The sequence below is a fragment of the Callospermophilus lateralis genome, chromosome 6, assembly GCF_048772815.1.
Source record: "Callospermophilus lateralis isolate mCalLat2 chromosome 6, mCalLat2.hap1, whole genome shotgun sequence".
Lineage (NCBI taxonomy): Eukaryota > Metazoa > Chordata > Mammalia > Rodentia > Sciuridae > Callospermophilus > Callospermophilus lateralis.
In genome coordinates, this window is record NC_135310.1 from 161,203,659 (window position 1) to 161,221,070 (window position 17,412).

Sequence of the window (17,412 nt, forward strand, 5' to 3'; positions counted from 1 at the left end):
CCAGCGGCGACCCTTGCAGGCGGAGTCTCCCTTGGCCGTGTGAGGGAGGGCGGTAGTGTGTAGTCGTGGCCGAGTGGTTAAGGCGATGGACTAGAAATCCATTGGGGTCTCCCCGCGCAGGTTCGAATCCTGCCGGCTACGGCGCGTTTTACTCCACTTGCGCGACCGAGGTTCTGCGGCTCCTCCCGTCGACTCCCCTCGACTCGAAGGAGAGTCCTCTACAGACGACGCCCAGCCCCGGTGGAGGCAGAGGAGAGGCGGACTCCACTCCACGCACCGCACGCGCAGCAACCTCACTAGGAAGCAATGCTATCCCAGGTCAAAGACACTACCGAGCCCGGGGCTCGGTGTGGGCTTTGGTCTTGCAGTAGAGGTGAGCGGTGCTATTTCATCAGTTTTAACTTTTGATTTTCCTGTGGTTGCACAACAGAATGGCTAGGAAAGCATGCGTAGTGCAAAAGTGCATAGTGTTGCAAGGTAGAGGCGGTACCGCATCTTCACACGCACTCTCCAACAGTTCAGCAGCTCATTGTCTTCGGCTCCTTTCATCTGTTTTGACCTTATCATTGATGATGATCAACAGTAACTTTCTCCTTTGTAAATTAAGGAAAGTTTTTGCTCCTATGAAAGTTTTACCCAAGAGGGGAAAAAATATATATATAAGGGCAAGAACAGATTTTTAATTTAATGAAGCAAAATTCCATAAAGCATTTATTTTGCTGTACTATTCCTTACCTAGTAGGCCTGTTTTACTTTGTGGCTTCATTCTTTCATTTCTTTCCCCTTCTATCCTCTCTGCTTATCACTTGGTCCCACTTGTACATTTTTTCTTTCATTTGTCTAGACTTTCTTGTTGGTTTCTTTGTATTTTGCCTGCTTCCTGCCTTTTCCACAATTCAGGCTCCCACTGAAAATGCTTTCTCTTCTCTTCACCCTCTCCTGAGAGGGTGTGACTTCTTCCTAGTCTGCCACCTTCAGTCTTTTTTGTTGCTCCCTCTTGTAATTTGGCCCTGTCGTCTCTGGCTCCTGCCTGTTTTACCTCTGGTCTACTTGCACTCTGTTCACTTTACTGTCACTCCCGTCCGAGATGGTCCATTCTCCTCTAGCACCTTGGTCTTTGGTTTGCTTCTGTCTGTGTAGCTCAGTGATCTCTCTTCTGTGTCATCTGGCTCTGTTCCTCCTCAGCACTAAATCAGTTTTCTTCCTGAACTTTTTAGTCATTGTACATGAGCTCTGTGAGCTCTTTTTCTGTTTTCCTGTCCCTGGATGATAAGTATTACTAGATGGACTTCTTGTCAGTCTGCGCATAGATCACAGGTCCTTGCTGAGAGTTTCCTGAGTAGCCAGGATGGGTCAATTATTAACTTTTCTCGGAACATTGAGCTTCCTGTATTTTCTGTGTCTAAGAATTAAATTGGTATTCCAGAAGAATAATATCCTTTCAAGAATCAAGGTAGTCATTTCCTACTGTTATTTGACTCTTTCATCAAGAGTTGGAGACATTTATCACTCCTGTGTTTTAAAAGACTCTTTAGAACAGCCAAAGCAAGTTTGGGGTGGGGGTGAGGGAATAGCAGGAAAAGAAAGGATAGTAATATTAGAAAATGACCGTATTAATAGTCTTTATAAAGGGAAAAAGAGATTGAAACCACAGCTTTGACATTTATTAGAAAAGCTCCTGAGTCTGGTTGCAGTCCCCTGCTGGTGTTCTCTGTTGGATTCCTCCTGGCTGTGAATTCAATGCTATTCCTGGGCTGGGTAGCTGGAACTTGGCTTTTCCATCCACTGCCTGCTATTTACAAACCTTTCCGACTCCAGGGTTCTGGAGTTTCCAGGCTGAGAAGAAAACACACTACTCATTTGAAGCAGCAGTAACAGTCCCTGCTCTATTGACCCCAGACAGTAAGGCCTCATTGTTGCTGAATGACAGTCCCTAAACTTGGACTGATAAAATTCTTAACAGGCATGGGGCCTCGGCACCTGATGTGTAGCTTGGCCTTATCTCAGAGACGAACTCTGAATAACAGGGTGATGCAGGCAGTATTCCCGACTACTGGCAGCAGCGAGGGAAGCACCCCTGCCTGCTGCTGCACCCTCTGCAGCAGCCCGGTTCCCTGGCTCTGGACACCAGCACCGAGTCCGGGTGCAGCCCTCACACTTGCTAGCTGGGTGGCCTTCATCAAATTGTTTTACTCCCGTGGGGTTCAGTTTCCAGATTTGCAAAATGAACTTAATAGCAGCTTTCACTTTCTATGAATGTTGCAAATTAACACACTCAAAGTCCTTGGAAGCCTACGTATATGTTAAGAGCTTGATAAATAGGAGCTGGGGTAAAATCATTTCTCTTAAAAACTGCACTGGGATCGTCTGCTAACCAGCGGTTTCTGAAAGATGCGTCCGTCTACTGAGGAAAAGAGCCTTCTTCGCCTTGTTTAGGAAGACACCATTTCTGCCGTCAGGTGTTGAGCGAGTCATCAGCAGTTCGTCTCTAAAGTAAAGTGACTTTGGTGATCACACGACACAGCAGCGGTAAGTCGGTGCCCGGAGCACGGCGGGAGCAGAGAGGGAGAAAGGCCACCGCAGCACACGCGTGTGATCCCAGCCATCGGAGCGGCCGCGCTGGGGGGATCCCAAGGTCAAGGCCAACGCGGACAACCCAGGGAGCGCCCGTCCCTCAGCAGAGACAAAAAGGGATGGAGACGCTCAAAACCCGTAGCCGGCAGGATTCGAACCTGCGCGGGGAGACCCCAATGGATTTCAAGTCCATCGCCTTAACCACTCGGCCACGACTACCCGGCCGGCGGCGCGTCCTGCTGGGGATTTTGGAGAAGTGAGCAGCGCCCCTCGCAGCAGGAGATAGGTTGTCACTGAATCTGTGGCCGATGATGTCTCGGGTGACCGAGAGCTTTTAGCTCTGACAAAAGAAACCCACGGCAGAGAGAAACAGGTGACCTAGAAAGAGGGACAGGCGAAACTCGGAGAGTCCCGGGCCAGAGCGTGGATTCTCTGCTCCAGCACGACACTCGCGGGTCACCGTCGAGCGACACCGGGAGGCGCCAGCGCCTCGGACCCGCCGGCGCCACGGGACAGGAGGCCGCCTGGGAGGCCCGAGAGGAAGCGAGCCCCCCCCCCCCCCGCGTTGGCTCCGGCGTGGCACGTGGAGGCAGGGGCCTCGCGACCACCGAGCCGCTGGCCTTGCCCTGCTGCCCTTGCCCTGCTGCCCAGGACCCCCCGAGGGAACGTCCCGGGAGCGCCGCCGGGAAGCCTCCTGCCCGCTGCCCACCCCGCCGGCCGCACAGAAGGAAGGGGCTCCCTGCTCCATTCGTTTATCTTAAATCTACAATTTTTATTTTAATTTGCACAAGTACTGACCCTTAACTGATTGGAAATCTTATAAAAAGGAAAAAGAAGCCGGGTGTGGTGGTGACACCTGTGATCCCGGGGGCTGGGGAGGTGGGGACAGGAGGATTGCAAGCTCAAAGCAGCCTCGCAGCTCAGCGGGACCGTCTCTCAGTGACAAATACACGACACGGCTGGGGTGGGCTCAGGGGGCGCCACGGCTGGGGTGGACTGATAGGAGTATTGATAGGAAACACATTTTAAGTGAGAGATGATGTCATTTGTTTTGGTTGAATTTGTTTCGCAATAACTAGTTAGAAAAACATGTGCTGTTAGGTAAAGATAAGCAGGTGCAGAATCATGTTTACTTGTGAGAAAGTGTTTACTGTAATTTGAGTGATGTAATGTGCTTATGGACTAGTATAAATATATCGGCGCGGAGGGCTGGCACTCACCTTCAGACCTGCCTCGAGAGAGGACAACACCGGACGGTCTCTGGTCCAGCCAGTCCCTGCTCCGGAGCCGCTGTGTGAGACGTGATCTGAATAAACCGAGCATTCGAGAAAGACGTCTGGTGTTCGCGTCTTGCATACGTCGTGGGGTTGCTGGACCGGAACGGATACCCGTGAGGGCGAGCGGACTCCTTGCCCATTGCGGGACCCCGGGAGGTGATCCGGAGCTGAGTTCCAGACATCGGGACCGCTGCTCGCGACAGGTGGCGTGGTCGGCAGGATGCGGTAAGAACCCCCTACATGCTGAGCACACCTCGACCTGGCTCGGAACTGGAGTGACCGTGATCGTCCGGCACCCCAGGAAGGTCAGACTCGAGAGGGGAATACACCCACCAAAATCTTTATGAGGACGGTGGCCCCGGTGCCTGGGCTGGTTAAAGAAAAGGATAGGAGTCTGGGCTGAAGTAAGATAGGATACGCTCTGCCACGAGTTAATTACAATAGACAACTGCACGTGCATAAATTGGAATTTTAAGCTAACTAAATTAAGGTTTTACGCTAGGATAATATCATGGGCTTTAAAGAAGCAGTAGGTCGAGCTTGGAAAAGGTGCACCAAGAAGATTCGAGGCGAAACAGCTTCTGAGCTGAAGCCTCAGTCGCCATGGCGACCACTGGAACGAATTGTGCAGGCTAAACTGCCTGAGTTCCGAAAGGGAACCTCAGTAGAGGTCCCATTAAGCAATCCGCAAACGGTAAAACCAATCATTGAAAGAGCAGACAGACAGGAGATCCCGGGAATACTTTGCAAAATTATTAATGATGTTGATGAAGACAGGATGAGAGGAAAACGTCTGGTGGCAGAAGCAGTAAAGAGAGGTAGTAAGAACCCATTTTTAATGGACATATTAAATGATAAACAAGACCCAGAGTATATGGCTGAGCCGGTGTCTGTTATCAAAACATCCACACCAGGAAGGGGACGCCCAGATGGTCTGGAGCAGTTGATAGAGACTCGAAATATGAATAGGGCAGAATTATTACAGCTGAGACAGGATTTCTCACAGAAAGGTCAGACAGATGGAGAATTTTTGTTTATGCTATGGTCAAAAGGAGGCAAGAGTATTAGACTCTCGGGAGACAAAATGAAAATGGTAAATTTGCAGATAGACCAACCAGGTGTAATGGAGGCACTCCAGCGACTAACTGAAACCGGGAATCTGGAGGTGCGATCCCTGTTTGATTGGGTAAAAGCAGCATGGAAAGAGGGACTCCCTAATTTAGACCTAGGAGCATTTGAAGGAAGAATTAGATGGAACTCCCCAGCAGAAGGGATGAAATTAGTAAAGAAACTGGGAGTACTATGTTCCGTGTATAATGACCAACAGGGACCACCGCTAAGGTGTCCCCTGACACCCATGTTAAGAAGAGTAATACTGAAGGGAGCCCCAGAACAACATAGAGTAATTTTATCCACAATGCTAGCTGGGGCAACCACATTGTGGGATGTGGTAGAATTTTTGAAACAACATAGAGAGCTACAAAACGATCAGAGAATGTCGTTTGCAGCTACCCTGTCCTTTATGGGAAAAAACGCCTCCGGGCCGACGCCTGGCCAGCGCCGACCCGGATGGGGCAGGCCAAGTATAGGACAAAGGAATGCTGCACCCAGGGATGGATTCAGAGAGAATCAAATTTTTCGGAAACCGCCTCCCCAAGGCAGAAACAATCAATATCGAGAGCCCCCAAACAGGGGAACCTTAAATTGGGGAAGAATGAATCAAGGAAGAATTGGAGGAAGGAATGGTCAGAGCAGTCAGGATTGGAAAAAGATCAGACCGGGACAGCCCTGGAGGGGACAAAACTTCGTGAATATGTCTCGGAACAACCAGTCCAATGCCAGACCATATGGGAGGCAGACTGCAGGCCGTTCATACAATTAAACTTTATAATTTCAGGCCAGGAATGTACAGATTCATTCCTGATCGATACAGGCAGCCAAGTAACGATAATTAGGGATACTTTTGTTACAAGAAAATTAGTAAATGCTGTTAAAGTACAAGGAATAACTGGAAATGTACAAGAAATGTATAAAATAGATGTTATATTTAAGATATATGATAAAAATTTTAAGGTCAATGTGTTATGTGGACCCACACCACATTCGGTATTAGGAATTAAGGAATTACAGATGATATATGGAGAATGGTTGCCATTGAAAAAGTTGAAACAAATTTCAAGCACGAAATTACCTAAAATTGCAATTCAACCAGTGGAATTACCTAAGACCCCAGGGAGTTTTACGAAGCAATATCCAATTAAGGGTGGCCATGAAGAAATAACAAAAACTATTAAGGAATTAGAAGACAGAGGTATAATTGAAAAAACCTCATCTTTCAAGTACAATAGTCCCGTATGGCCAGTGATAAAACCAAATGGAAAGTGGAGATTAACCATAGATTATAGAAATTTAAATAAGTTGACACCAGCGATGCCGGGCACACTGCCCAATATTGAAGGAATATATGCCGAAATTAGAGCCTTTTCACCTAAATATTTTGCTGTAATCGATTTGTCTGATATGTTCTTTGCTATACCGTTGCATGAAAACAGTAGGGAAATGACGGTATTTACATGGGAGGCACAGCAATACCAGTTTACTAGGGTGCCTCAAGGATATAAGAACAGTCCTATTATAGCACATCAGGCGTTACAATTGACGCTGCAAGGGTTAAAGTTACCGGCAGATACACAAATTTGGACATATGTAGATGATATACTAATTGCCGGAAGACAGAAAAAAGAAACGGGAGAAGCTAAGGATATGGTAGTTGATTTATTGAGATCACAAGGATGGACAATTAACCCATAAAAAGTACAGGGACCTTGTAAATCAGTTAAATACCTTGGAGTAATTTGGAACACATCAGGACCAAAAGTACCTGATCCCATTAGGAATAAAATAAAGGAGATAGAGACGCCTAAAAACAAGGAACAGGCACAACAAGTTATGGGAATATTAGGATACTGGAGATTACATATACCATATTTACAGATGCTGCTGGCACCAATATATAGAGTTTGCAGAAAAGCAGCAGATTTTGTATGGTCTAAGGAACAGGAGGAAGGTTTGAGGAAAGCTATTGAGTATGTAGAAATGTATGCACAACTATATGTACCGCAGCCAGGAGAAACCATAATAATAGATGTGGTATTTGCAAATGGATACGGAAATTGGGGAATTTATGTTAAAAACCATGGACAAACTAGACCAGTAGGTTTTTATTCCAAAAAGTTCCCATTTGCTGATAATAAGTACTCTTTCTTTGAAAAAACAATTTGGACAATATATAGTGCATTACAATCATTAGGATTTTCAGTGTTAGATAGAGAAATACAGATACGTAGTCAAGTTCCTATTTTAGAATGGGTGAGAATGAGTGATGATAAGTTAACGGGTATGCCAATTGAGAAGAAAGTACTACAGTGGAAATAGTATTTACATAATTTATTGGATGAGGCTAAAATAACTGGGAGTAATAAAATGATGAGATTAACGGAGTTACTGGTGGCGCAACCATTGAATCCGGTGCCGGTGCAGATTAAGGAAACCATACAAAGACCCACTGGTAAATGGGGAGCCAAAATAGACAGTGGAAACACGTGGTTTACGGATGGATCATCCGCGGTTATTGGTGACAAGTTACATTGGAAAGCGGTGGCATATAGACCACAGGATAAAATGATAAGAGTTAGTGAAGGAACTCAGAAATCAGCACAAATTGCTGAATTAGAAGCAGTTAGGTTAGCTGTGGAACAATCTTTGACAGAAAAACAAAAGTATGTGCATATATTCTCTGACTCTTGGGCTGTATGTAATGGAATAGCAATCTGGTCAGGTAAATGGAAGACTACGAATTATCAAATTAATGGAAAAGATGTATGGGGAAAGGATGTATGGCAATTTTTGGCAAAGGCAAGTATACAAATTTATGTTGCACATGTTGACGCCCACACAGGACGTCAAGACCTTATATCTAAAGGCAATGAAATGGCGGATAAATTGAGTAAAGTATTAGTTAATGTAATTAAATTACAGAATGAAGCCCCATGGAAAAGTGAACGATTAGGGGAAACTAAGTTAAAAATACATAGGAATCCAGAGTGGAAGCTGGAAAAAAGTGAGGAAACCCCACTCAGTCTTGAAGAACTGTTGCAGTTACACAAACACCTAGGACACGTAGGAACACATGCATTGTTTCAATGGTTACAATCTAGAAACATTAGAGCAACAGTGGCACAAATGTAAACATGCTATTACTCCATGCAGACAATGTGCAGAGTCAGTAACAAGATTTAGGCATAATCCTCCTCATAATAGAGGGTCGCCAAGAGGATTTAATCAAAGGGTTCAAGTTGATTATATTGGACCGCTGTGGAATGGATATTATGTGTGTACAATGGTAGATTGTTGTACAGGTTTAGGAATGGCACAAGAAACAAGGCATGCAACAACAATGTCAACTATTGACACAGTGTGGAAATGGTGTTCTTGTTATGGATGTCCTTGGGTAATCTCCTTGGACCAGGGAACGCACTTTACTGGTCGTCAAATTGCAAAATTGGCGGAGACTTTAGGAATAAGTTGGGAGTACTATTTGAGTTATAACCCAACTGCGGCTGGTGATATAGAAAGGTTTAATGGGTTAGTAAAAACTAAATTATTCAATTTGAAAGATATGCCTTTTCATAAGGCAGTACTAATTGCAGTTTTTGAACTTAATTCCAGGCAAAGACTGCACAGGCGTTCCCCTTTTGAGGAGGTCTACCCAAGAGACATATACATCGCGCCGACAGTTGAGGACGAGCCAGGATTACGCAGTTCCAAACTTTGGATAAGAAACAGAAGGGACAGCAGCATTGCTAAAGGTGAAGCGTTAGCCAATGGTCACGGAAATACCATTTGGGTTTCCAGTGATAAGGGTGAACTTAAGCTAGTTAAGGCTAAGGATGTTTCCCCTCGGTAAATGTTGCTGCAATACTAGGGTCAGGGTACTCGCTAATATTGTGTATGGTTGTCTACTGGCGGGTGGATACTTTCATTGTAACGACTGGCAGAAGCCAGGTGACTGTGGTGTTGCCGATTCCGATAACGCTAGCAACGCCACCGATCGGCATATACATTATTGGAAACACTTATTTTTCTGTAATGTGCTAAATTATACTGTGTGTATCTTTTGATGGCTTGTGTACAAACAGTGATGGCGCCCAGGACGCTTTTACTGTGCATACCTGTAGTTGTGACTGCAATTGTTACCGCATTGGGAAATGATGCTACTACCAATACTGCTACTACTCCTCCTACTACTACTACCAAGACTTCTACTACTACTACTACTACTACCAAGACTTCTACTACTACTACTACTACCAAGACTTCTACTACTACTACTACTACCAAACCTACGACTCCTACAGCAACCATAAAGCAAACAACACCATGGGTACAAAGTCTACTTGGACAGTTGAATTCAAATGCGTCATGGTCTATGAATAGATGGTTCAGGGAATATTTACAATTCCCTCAGACTATGCAAGAAGTGAATGGAGGCTCAGTTATACCTAATTATTGGAGATACAAGAAGTACCTACAAAATCTGACAACAGTTCAGTACTTGTATTGGCATACACATGCTTTTTGCTCACATTATAATAGACATAGTTCACCAAAAGGTTGTGAAGGATATTGGGAATGGAATACAACTGGCATATATAGTCCGTTGTTTCGAACAGCAGCGGAAGGAGGAATCACCAACACGTTTGAAACCAATCCGCTGAGATGTCATTTGATGGAGAGTATTCTGGATGCCTGGGCACAAAAACCTCATTTTGTGTATCATTATAGGAAGATAAAGGGAAAACTCCTAGTGGAAAGTACAATGCAACTGCAGCCTGACAGACGGACAATGCCAAGATATATGTTTTACGAGAGGAAACTACAGAAGATGACCCTTTCACTTGCAAAAAGGCATCAGAAATTGCAGTGGGAGCGTTACAGTTTCAAGCTTGGGCTTCTAATATGCAGAATGATAATAACACTTTTGATTATGAATATGATTATGCTGAATATGATGACTATGATGATGAAGAAAATGATGATGGAGACGGCAGCGGAGACTCTACAGTAGCAACAACAACATTGGGTATTCCATTATTACCAGGCTATGATGAAAAAGGAAATTTGTCAGAATGGTATAGCCAACCGCGACATCTACAAGGAGCAAGACCAGTGGCAAGATGGCCTGCAGCACTCAAAGAACCTTATGGGACATGGTGTGATACATCACTACAAGACTATTTACAGAAGATGAGCACCGAAGACAGAAATATGACGTTATATGTGGAAGACCTGCAAAATAGAACTCTCAAATATACTCACTATGTGACTTGTGTCGCTGATTTCCCAAATTTACCAGTATATGGAGAGTTTGACATCCTTACCTCACCAAACCCTGATTGGCAGATTAAGAATAATTCTTACCCAAGCATTGACAATTGGTGGAAAATATCGACGTCAGGACTGGAAACATGGAGGAATCCGGTAATATTGACGGACCCTCTTCCACAGCCTTATACAAACAATTTGGCAAGAGTAAAATATGAATGGCCAACGACAGCACCATCGTTGGTATACGTATGTATTAGAGCAATATTTGGAACTATGATTAACATGACACAAGGTCATGCATTTTTGGGTCGTGTATGTTTTCCTGTGGACAGAGAAATGATTATGTACTGCAGATACAGGATGTATTATAGGGAACTCAACTTAAATATGACCTTTGACACTACGACATTCCCAGGAGACAAACCATGTGCATTTAAGGTACGCGGAGGACAGTTGGCACCAAAGAAAAAAGGACCTATTTTCAAGTATTTCCATCATGGTGGATGGATGCTACAAGAAAATATCACAGGTGGATACATCTGGAAATCGGCAACAGACGAATGGAATTTGAAAGAAATCAATAATGGTATCAAAACAACAATGTCATCTCCAGTTGGAAATAACACTGACCTTACATTCAATTCAACACTTCTTCGTGACCCGAACTTTAAACACTCGGCATCTATGCTGAACTTCTGGAACTGGACATGGTGTTATAATTTTTCAAAAGATAACTGTCAAACGGGAAAGCACTGGGTACATATGAATGCTACTCACGTGCATTTATACAAGGAAAACAAGCTATGGCAGTTCACCAATCAGACCAAGCAACTTGTACTAATCATTACTCCTGAGGATAGACGGAAGTGGAACGTCTCGTTTTTACAGGTCGTGCATGCGTACAATGGATCTGCAACCCAAGAGAAAAATAAGCCTTTTTGGACCCTGAGTAATGATATTAAATTTTATGATACATTCTTTACATCATTGATTCCAGTTTTCAACATCTCTAACCAAACAGTGGCTGATGCATTACATAATATGACAATACCGATGGGACAACGAGACCACTCGTATGTGGATACGGAAGGTGTGCCGTTACATCTAGAAAAGTCAACGTGTGCATGGTTCCCAAACAATTTTGCTTTATTGCATGGAATTCACAGATCAGCATTGTATAATCATTCTAGCTTTTACGACGTACCAATGGATGCAAAAAATATTTCCACTCTTAATGCTACTTGGGAATCAAGCAGGCAATATACATTGAAACCTGGAGTAGCAAATCTAAGGTATGAACATCCAGTGATAAATGAAGTTGGCCTATTGACATCAAATACTGCAGTACTGGATCTACAATTTGAACCACCAGAAGGATGTCCATCAGATTCAGTATGGGATTCCATTATCAGGTACCATGTGGCCGAAGCAGACAACCACACCTTGGAATGGTGGATGACGGCAGGAATGGACATGTCGAAATGGAAGCATAAAATTTACATTGGCAAGTTACCTTACTTCTATTATATGCTTTTACCTGCTTTTGAGAATGATAATGCATGGCAGGTCTATGACCTAGTCGCCCATGACATTGTACATAATCACACTGATGTTTTTGATGCATATGCTGGAAATCATATGATTTATGCTGGAAAACTAACCTTTGATAACTGTCATAGCGTGAAAGAATCTTTAAATCCTTGTTTGATCTCCAGCCCTGCTGTTCCCTAAGCATGTTCCTAAGGACCCTTCAACAAAACCGACAACGAAGGAGACCACATCTTTTATGCCATTGATATCTGAGCCTAGAAGGATTTTGGTGGAGCCGGTGATCCAGCCAGTGAAGCTGACGCTTGCATTGGGTAGAGCACTGGTAAACACTGAATCATGTGGCACAAGCAAATGGCAGATGGTGGTTCCAGACCTCTACTATTCCCTACAGAGGAATGTCGGTGGACGCAGACCACTACAGTTCGCCGCAGTTGGAGCATTTTTAGCAGGGGCAGCATTGGGAGCAGCTATCGCTGGAGCAATGACAGAAGAACTCCGTGTTGAAATCAACAGTCTGAGATCTTTACAAGGACTATTTAAGAACCTATGTCTTGGGACATGATGAAGACAAACCTTTTCGGAGTGAAAGACGATCGCATCAGGATAATTATTTACAAAGGAGAAACTGTACCGGTGGAATGCAAGATAATCCACGGAGCTGTAGTGGAGATGGCGGAACTTCCACCGGGGATCAGAAGGCGGCTTGCTGATTTTACAAATTCAAGTGTTATTTCTTACCCCACTTGTTGTGAGATATGGCCTGAATTATGTCATTATTTAAGGAGTGCAATGATTGGATTTTCGTGTGTTGCAGGTGGACATCACTGTATGCTTAATTGATACGCTCGTGTGCTATGCACCCTCAGTATCAAGGGGGTGGACTGATAGGAGTATTGATAGGAAACACATTTTAAGTGAGAGATGATGTCATTTGTTTTGGTTGAATTTGTTTTGCGATAACTAGTTAGAAAAACATGTGCTGTTAGGTAAAGATAAGCAGGTGCAGAATCATGTTTACTTGTGAGAAAGTGTTCACTGTAATTTGAGTGATGTAATGTGCTTATGGACTAGTATAAATATATCGGCGCGGAGGGCTGGCACTCACCTTCAGACCTGCCTCGAGAGAGGACAACACCGGACGGTCTCTGGTCCAGCCAGTCCCTGCTCCGGAGCCGCTGTGTGAGACGTGATCTGAATAAACCGAGCATTCGAGAAAGACGTCTGGTGTTCGCGTCTTGCATTCGTCGTGGGGTTGCTGGACCGGAACGGATACCCGTGAGGGCGAGCGGACTCCTTGCCCATTGCGGGACCCCGGGAGGTGATCCGGAGCTGAGTTCCAGACATCGGGACCGCTGCTCGAGACAGGTGGGCTCAGGGGGTGACAAGACTGGGGTGGGCTCAGGGGGCGACACGGCTGGGGTGGGCTCAGGGGGCGACAAGACTGGGGTGGGCTCAGGGGGCGACAAGACTGGGGTGGGCTCAGGGGGTGACAAGACTGGGGTGGGCTCAGGGGGCGACACGGCTGGGGTGGGCTCAGGGGGTGACAAGACTGGGGTGGGCTCAGGGGGCGACACGGCTGGGGTGGGCTCAGGGGGCGACAAGACTGGGGTGGGCTCAGGGGGCGACAAGACTGGGGTGGGCTCAGGGGGCGACAAGACTGGGGTGGGCTCAGGGGGGACAGGCTGGGGTGGGGCTCAGGGGGCTACAGGCTGGGGTGGGGCTCAGGGGGGACAGGCTGGGGTGGGCTCAGGGGGGACAGGCTGGGGTGGGCTCAGGGGTCTGCAGGGCTGGGGTGGGCTCAGGGGGCGACAAGACTGGGGTGGGCTCAGGGGTCGTCGACTCGCCTGGGGTGGGCTCAGGGGGCGACAAGGCTGGGGTGGGGCTCAGGGGCAGACACGGCTGGGGTGGGGCTCAGGGGGACCAAAACAATAAACCAATAAATAAAAATAACAGTTTGTTTCTTCATGCAATATTTGAAAGTCACTGGGATCAGGGACTAGGATATGATCTTATGATATAATCTCTCTTTTGTTTTGGCAGTATTGGGGATGTAAAATAGGGGTCACCAAGTCCCCCCTGCACCCCACTTTACCTCCTGAGTAGCTGGGATTGCAGGAATGGGCCACCATGCCTGGCTATGGTATGCTTTCAAAATAGTGTCTTGGGCTGGGGTTGTGGCTCAGCGGTAGAGTGCTCGCCTAGCACATGGAGGCCCTGGGCTAGATCCTTAGCACCTCATAAAAATAAACAAATAAAATAAATGTATTCTGTCCACCTACAACTAAAACATAAATACTTTAAAAATACCAGTATCTAATTAGAAATAGATTCACACAGGAAGTGCAGATATTTCTAACTGCCCAAACTTTTTTTTTTTTTTTGGTACCAGGTCTGAATTCAGGAGTGCTTAGACACTGAGTCACATCCCTAGTCTTATTATTTATTTATTTATTTATTTATTTATTGACAGGTTCTCAGTGAATTATTTAGGGCCTTGCTAAATTGCTGAGGCTGGCTTTGGAGCTGGGATCCTTCTTCTTCAGCCTTCCAAGCCACTGGGATTACAGGTGTGCAACATTATGTCTGGCTAACTACTCAGACTTTTGAAGAGGACTGATTCTTCTATGTGTGTGTGTGTGTGGGGGGGGGGGGCGGGTATTGGAGATTGAATCCAGAGGCCGGCAACCACTAAAAATGTAGCCCTTTTTATCTTTATTTCTGAAAATTTTTTATTTTGTTCTTTTTAGTTATACATGACAGTAGAATGTATTTTGATGTATCATATATACATAGAGTATAATTTCCCTTTTTTGTGGTTGTACATGATGTGGAGTTGCACTGGTCATGTATTCAGATATGAATATAGAAAAGTTATGTCCGGTTCATTCTACTGTCTTTCCCATTCTCATCCTATTTTCCCTTCCCCTCACTCTGCTCTGTCCTATCCAGTGAACACCCCACTACTACTCATTGTAAGTCAGCATCTGCATATCAGAGAGAACATTTGGCCTTTGGTTTTTGGGGAGCTTAATTCACTCAGCATGATAGTCTCCAGTTCCATCTATTTACCGGTAAATGCCATAATTTCATTCTTCTTTATGGCTGAGTAATATTCCATTGTGAATGTGTACCACAAGCTTCCCTTTTAAGCAACACCTGCAGGTGCTGCCAAAACTCGTATATCCAGTTTTCATTCTTATTTGAGCTTCTCAGCTTGTCTAGGCTGCTATTTCCCATCCCCTCAGTGTCCCCTAACACCAGGGGAGGGGTGACTTTTAGACAGCATCCCATTACTATCAGTCACAGTCTCCAAGGGTAGGTCAGCCCTGCTCTGACCTGAGTCTGTAGCTGGGAGCACAGGCTTGGCGGAGCTCAAACTTCTCCTTCCTCACTCTGAGTGTGTGCTCTGGGCACAGTGTCGGCCTGCAGGCTATGCCACTGGCCTGCAGACATGCCTCAAAACATGTCTCATTCGCAAAGGAGCAGAGACCTCTACAAACAAGGCAGAATTCCGAGACCACGTTGAAGAGACTTAATAAATCGTGTTCAAAATATCATTCATATTTTCGTTTTTATTCCCAAGAAGAACAGTTTCTATTTACTTAGGAAGCTAGAACAGAGTTCTAAGATATCTTTATTATCTGTTTCCCTATTATTTAAGGCTTTAAATCAATATGCCATCATGTAGTATATTAATATGCAATTACATAATATAGCCGTACCAAGACGCAAAGGGCATCTCTCGGAGGACTGTTTGGCACATGGCCTCACAAGAAGAACAATGGTCTATAATTCTAAAATGTGGGAAACCTATTAGGTAGCTTTGTTACATGAACATTAATTCATACATCTTCATTAACTAACGTCCATGCAGTATTCTGCTCTCTTTGGTCTTCCCTAACTTCCTGTTCCAGGACCCTGATCAGAACACCTTCAGTCTCCTGTCTCTAGGTTCTTTTGGCTGGGGCAGACCCTCAGACTTGCCTTGGCCTGGGTGACCTTGACAGTTCTGAAGGGCATAGTCAGGGATTCTGAGCTGGTGTGGCGCTGCAGGAAGTGGCCTCGGAGTGTGTGTCCCTCGTGGGCATTCAGCCCCGAGGTCTCTCTTCCTCCTACTTACTCGGTCAGTGTCTGGTTTCACCATCGCGGGGCTATAGACGGCCGTTTTCTAGTTGGGGTGACCCCCGAGGTCTCTCTTCCTCCTACTTACTCGGTCAGTGTCTGGTTTCACCATCGCGGGGCCATAGACGGCCGTTTTCTAGTTGGGGTGACAATCCCACACTGTTCTAGGTGTTTTTATTTCTGCAGACTTTTTACCTTCCAGTCGCTTGGGCTGTTTCCGCTTTGGCCACTGGAGCGTGTTGGGCTGTCCCGGCGGCCGCCGCCGTGGCCGAGGGCAGCCCTGGAGCCGCTGGCTGTGGGCCGCAGGGGGCCTGGCGACGGGGAAGCGCTGCTGCCCGAGCCTCTGTGCTGACCTCGGGCGCCTCTGAGGGGCCCGCTCGTGGGAGAGTCTCGCCGGCGGCTCTCGGCGGGCGAGGGGGTCCGCGGGCGGCCCGTCTGACGAGGGGGCAGCGCGGCCCGGGCAGGTGGACGACCCAGCTGGGCTTTGCGGACGGCGGCCTTTCTCGGGCTTTGCCGGGCCCAGGCCTCCCCGAGGCGGAGCTGGGTACCGGGACGCCAAGGCCTCGCCTGGGCCTCATCGCCCTGCCCCCGGGACTGTGTGGCACGCGGCCTCCAGAGACGTTCCTTCCGGGAGCCTCAGGTCCCTAACCGCGCCGCGGGGGGAGCGTGCGCGCCGACGGGGGCAGCGCGGCCCCGGAGCCGGTCTGTTCCGGGTTCCGCACCGGGAGCCCCGGAGGGGAACGAGCGCCGCTGCGGCTGGCGGCGGAAACCCGGGCGCGTGTCTGGGCCGGGCCGAGGAGGAAGGCGCCGCCAGCGAGGGACAGGTGCCATCAGGCAGGAGCAGGGCAGGCGTGGACGGCGGCCCCATGGTGTAATGGTTAGCACTCTGGACTCTGAATCCAGCGATCCGAGTTCAAATCTCGGTGGGACCTGGTGTGGGTTTTGTTTTGGGGACGATCGGCGGGAACCTGCGGTTCACAGGAGCCATAAGAGGGTCCTCCACGCCTCTGCGTGGACCCCGAGGACGGCCCGCTTGGTTGGAGCTCAGGGGACCTTTCCTCCTACCTGGGAGATGGCCTGCTGCTGAACGATTTTGAATTGAAGAGCTTCCTTTGGTTTCTTTATTAAATGTGGTGACTTCATGCAGGAGCGAAAGCATCTGAAAGGCATGAGAGGGAAGAGTTCTTCATGTCTGTCTGCCTAGAGGGAGCGAGTCACTTCACCAGGCCCCTTAGATATAAAACCCAGATTGACAGGTAGGTCACCACGGATTCCTCCTGCTGCTGGACTTTGCTTTGCGAATTCATGTCTGGTGTATCTAGTGAAGGAGCCAGAAGAAGATAAAGGAGAAAGAGAAGCCATGTGATTGCAATCTGTGTTCCACTTCAACACCTGCCGTTTCCATCACGGTGGTCTACGATATGAAAAGAAGCCGATATTTGGAGGGAACTTCACTTCGGTTTCTTTGAACCCTACTTGAAGAAGGCCTATCAGCCCTGAT

General features: G+C 46.8%; 1 protein-coding gene and 3 non-coding genes across 4 annotated transcripts in view; 2 read left to right on the plus strand and 2 right to left on the minus strand.

Annotated features, from left to right (window-relative positions):
• Positions 1 to 17,412, minus strand: part of LOC143401644 (uncharacterized) — a 742,139-nt gene that overhangs the window by 26,098 nt on the left and 698,629 nt on the right. The gene's annotated exons all lie outside the window — the stretch shown is intronic.
• On the plus strand, positions 60 to 141 carry Trnas-aga (transfer RNA serine (anticodon AGA)). Its single transcript has one exon. It is a non-coding gene; the product is annotated as a tRNA-Ser (tRNA).
• On the minus strand, positions 2,712 to 2,793 carry Trnas-uga (transfer RNA serine (anticodon UGA)). Its single transcript has one exon. It is a non-coding gene; the product is annotated as a tRNA-Ser (tRNA).
• Trnaq-cug (transfer RNA glutamine (anticodon CUG)) lies at positions 16,772 to 16,843 on the plus strand. Its single transcript has one exon. It is a non-coding gene; the product is annotated as a tRNA-Gln (tRNA).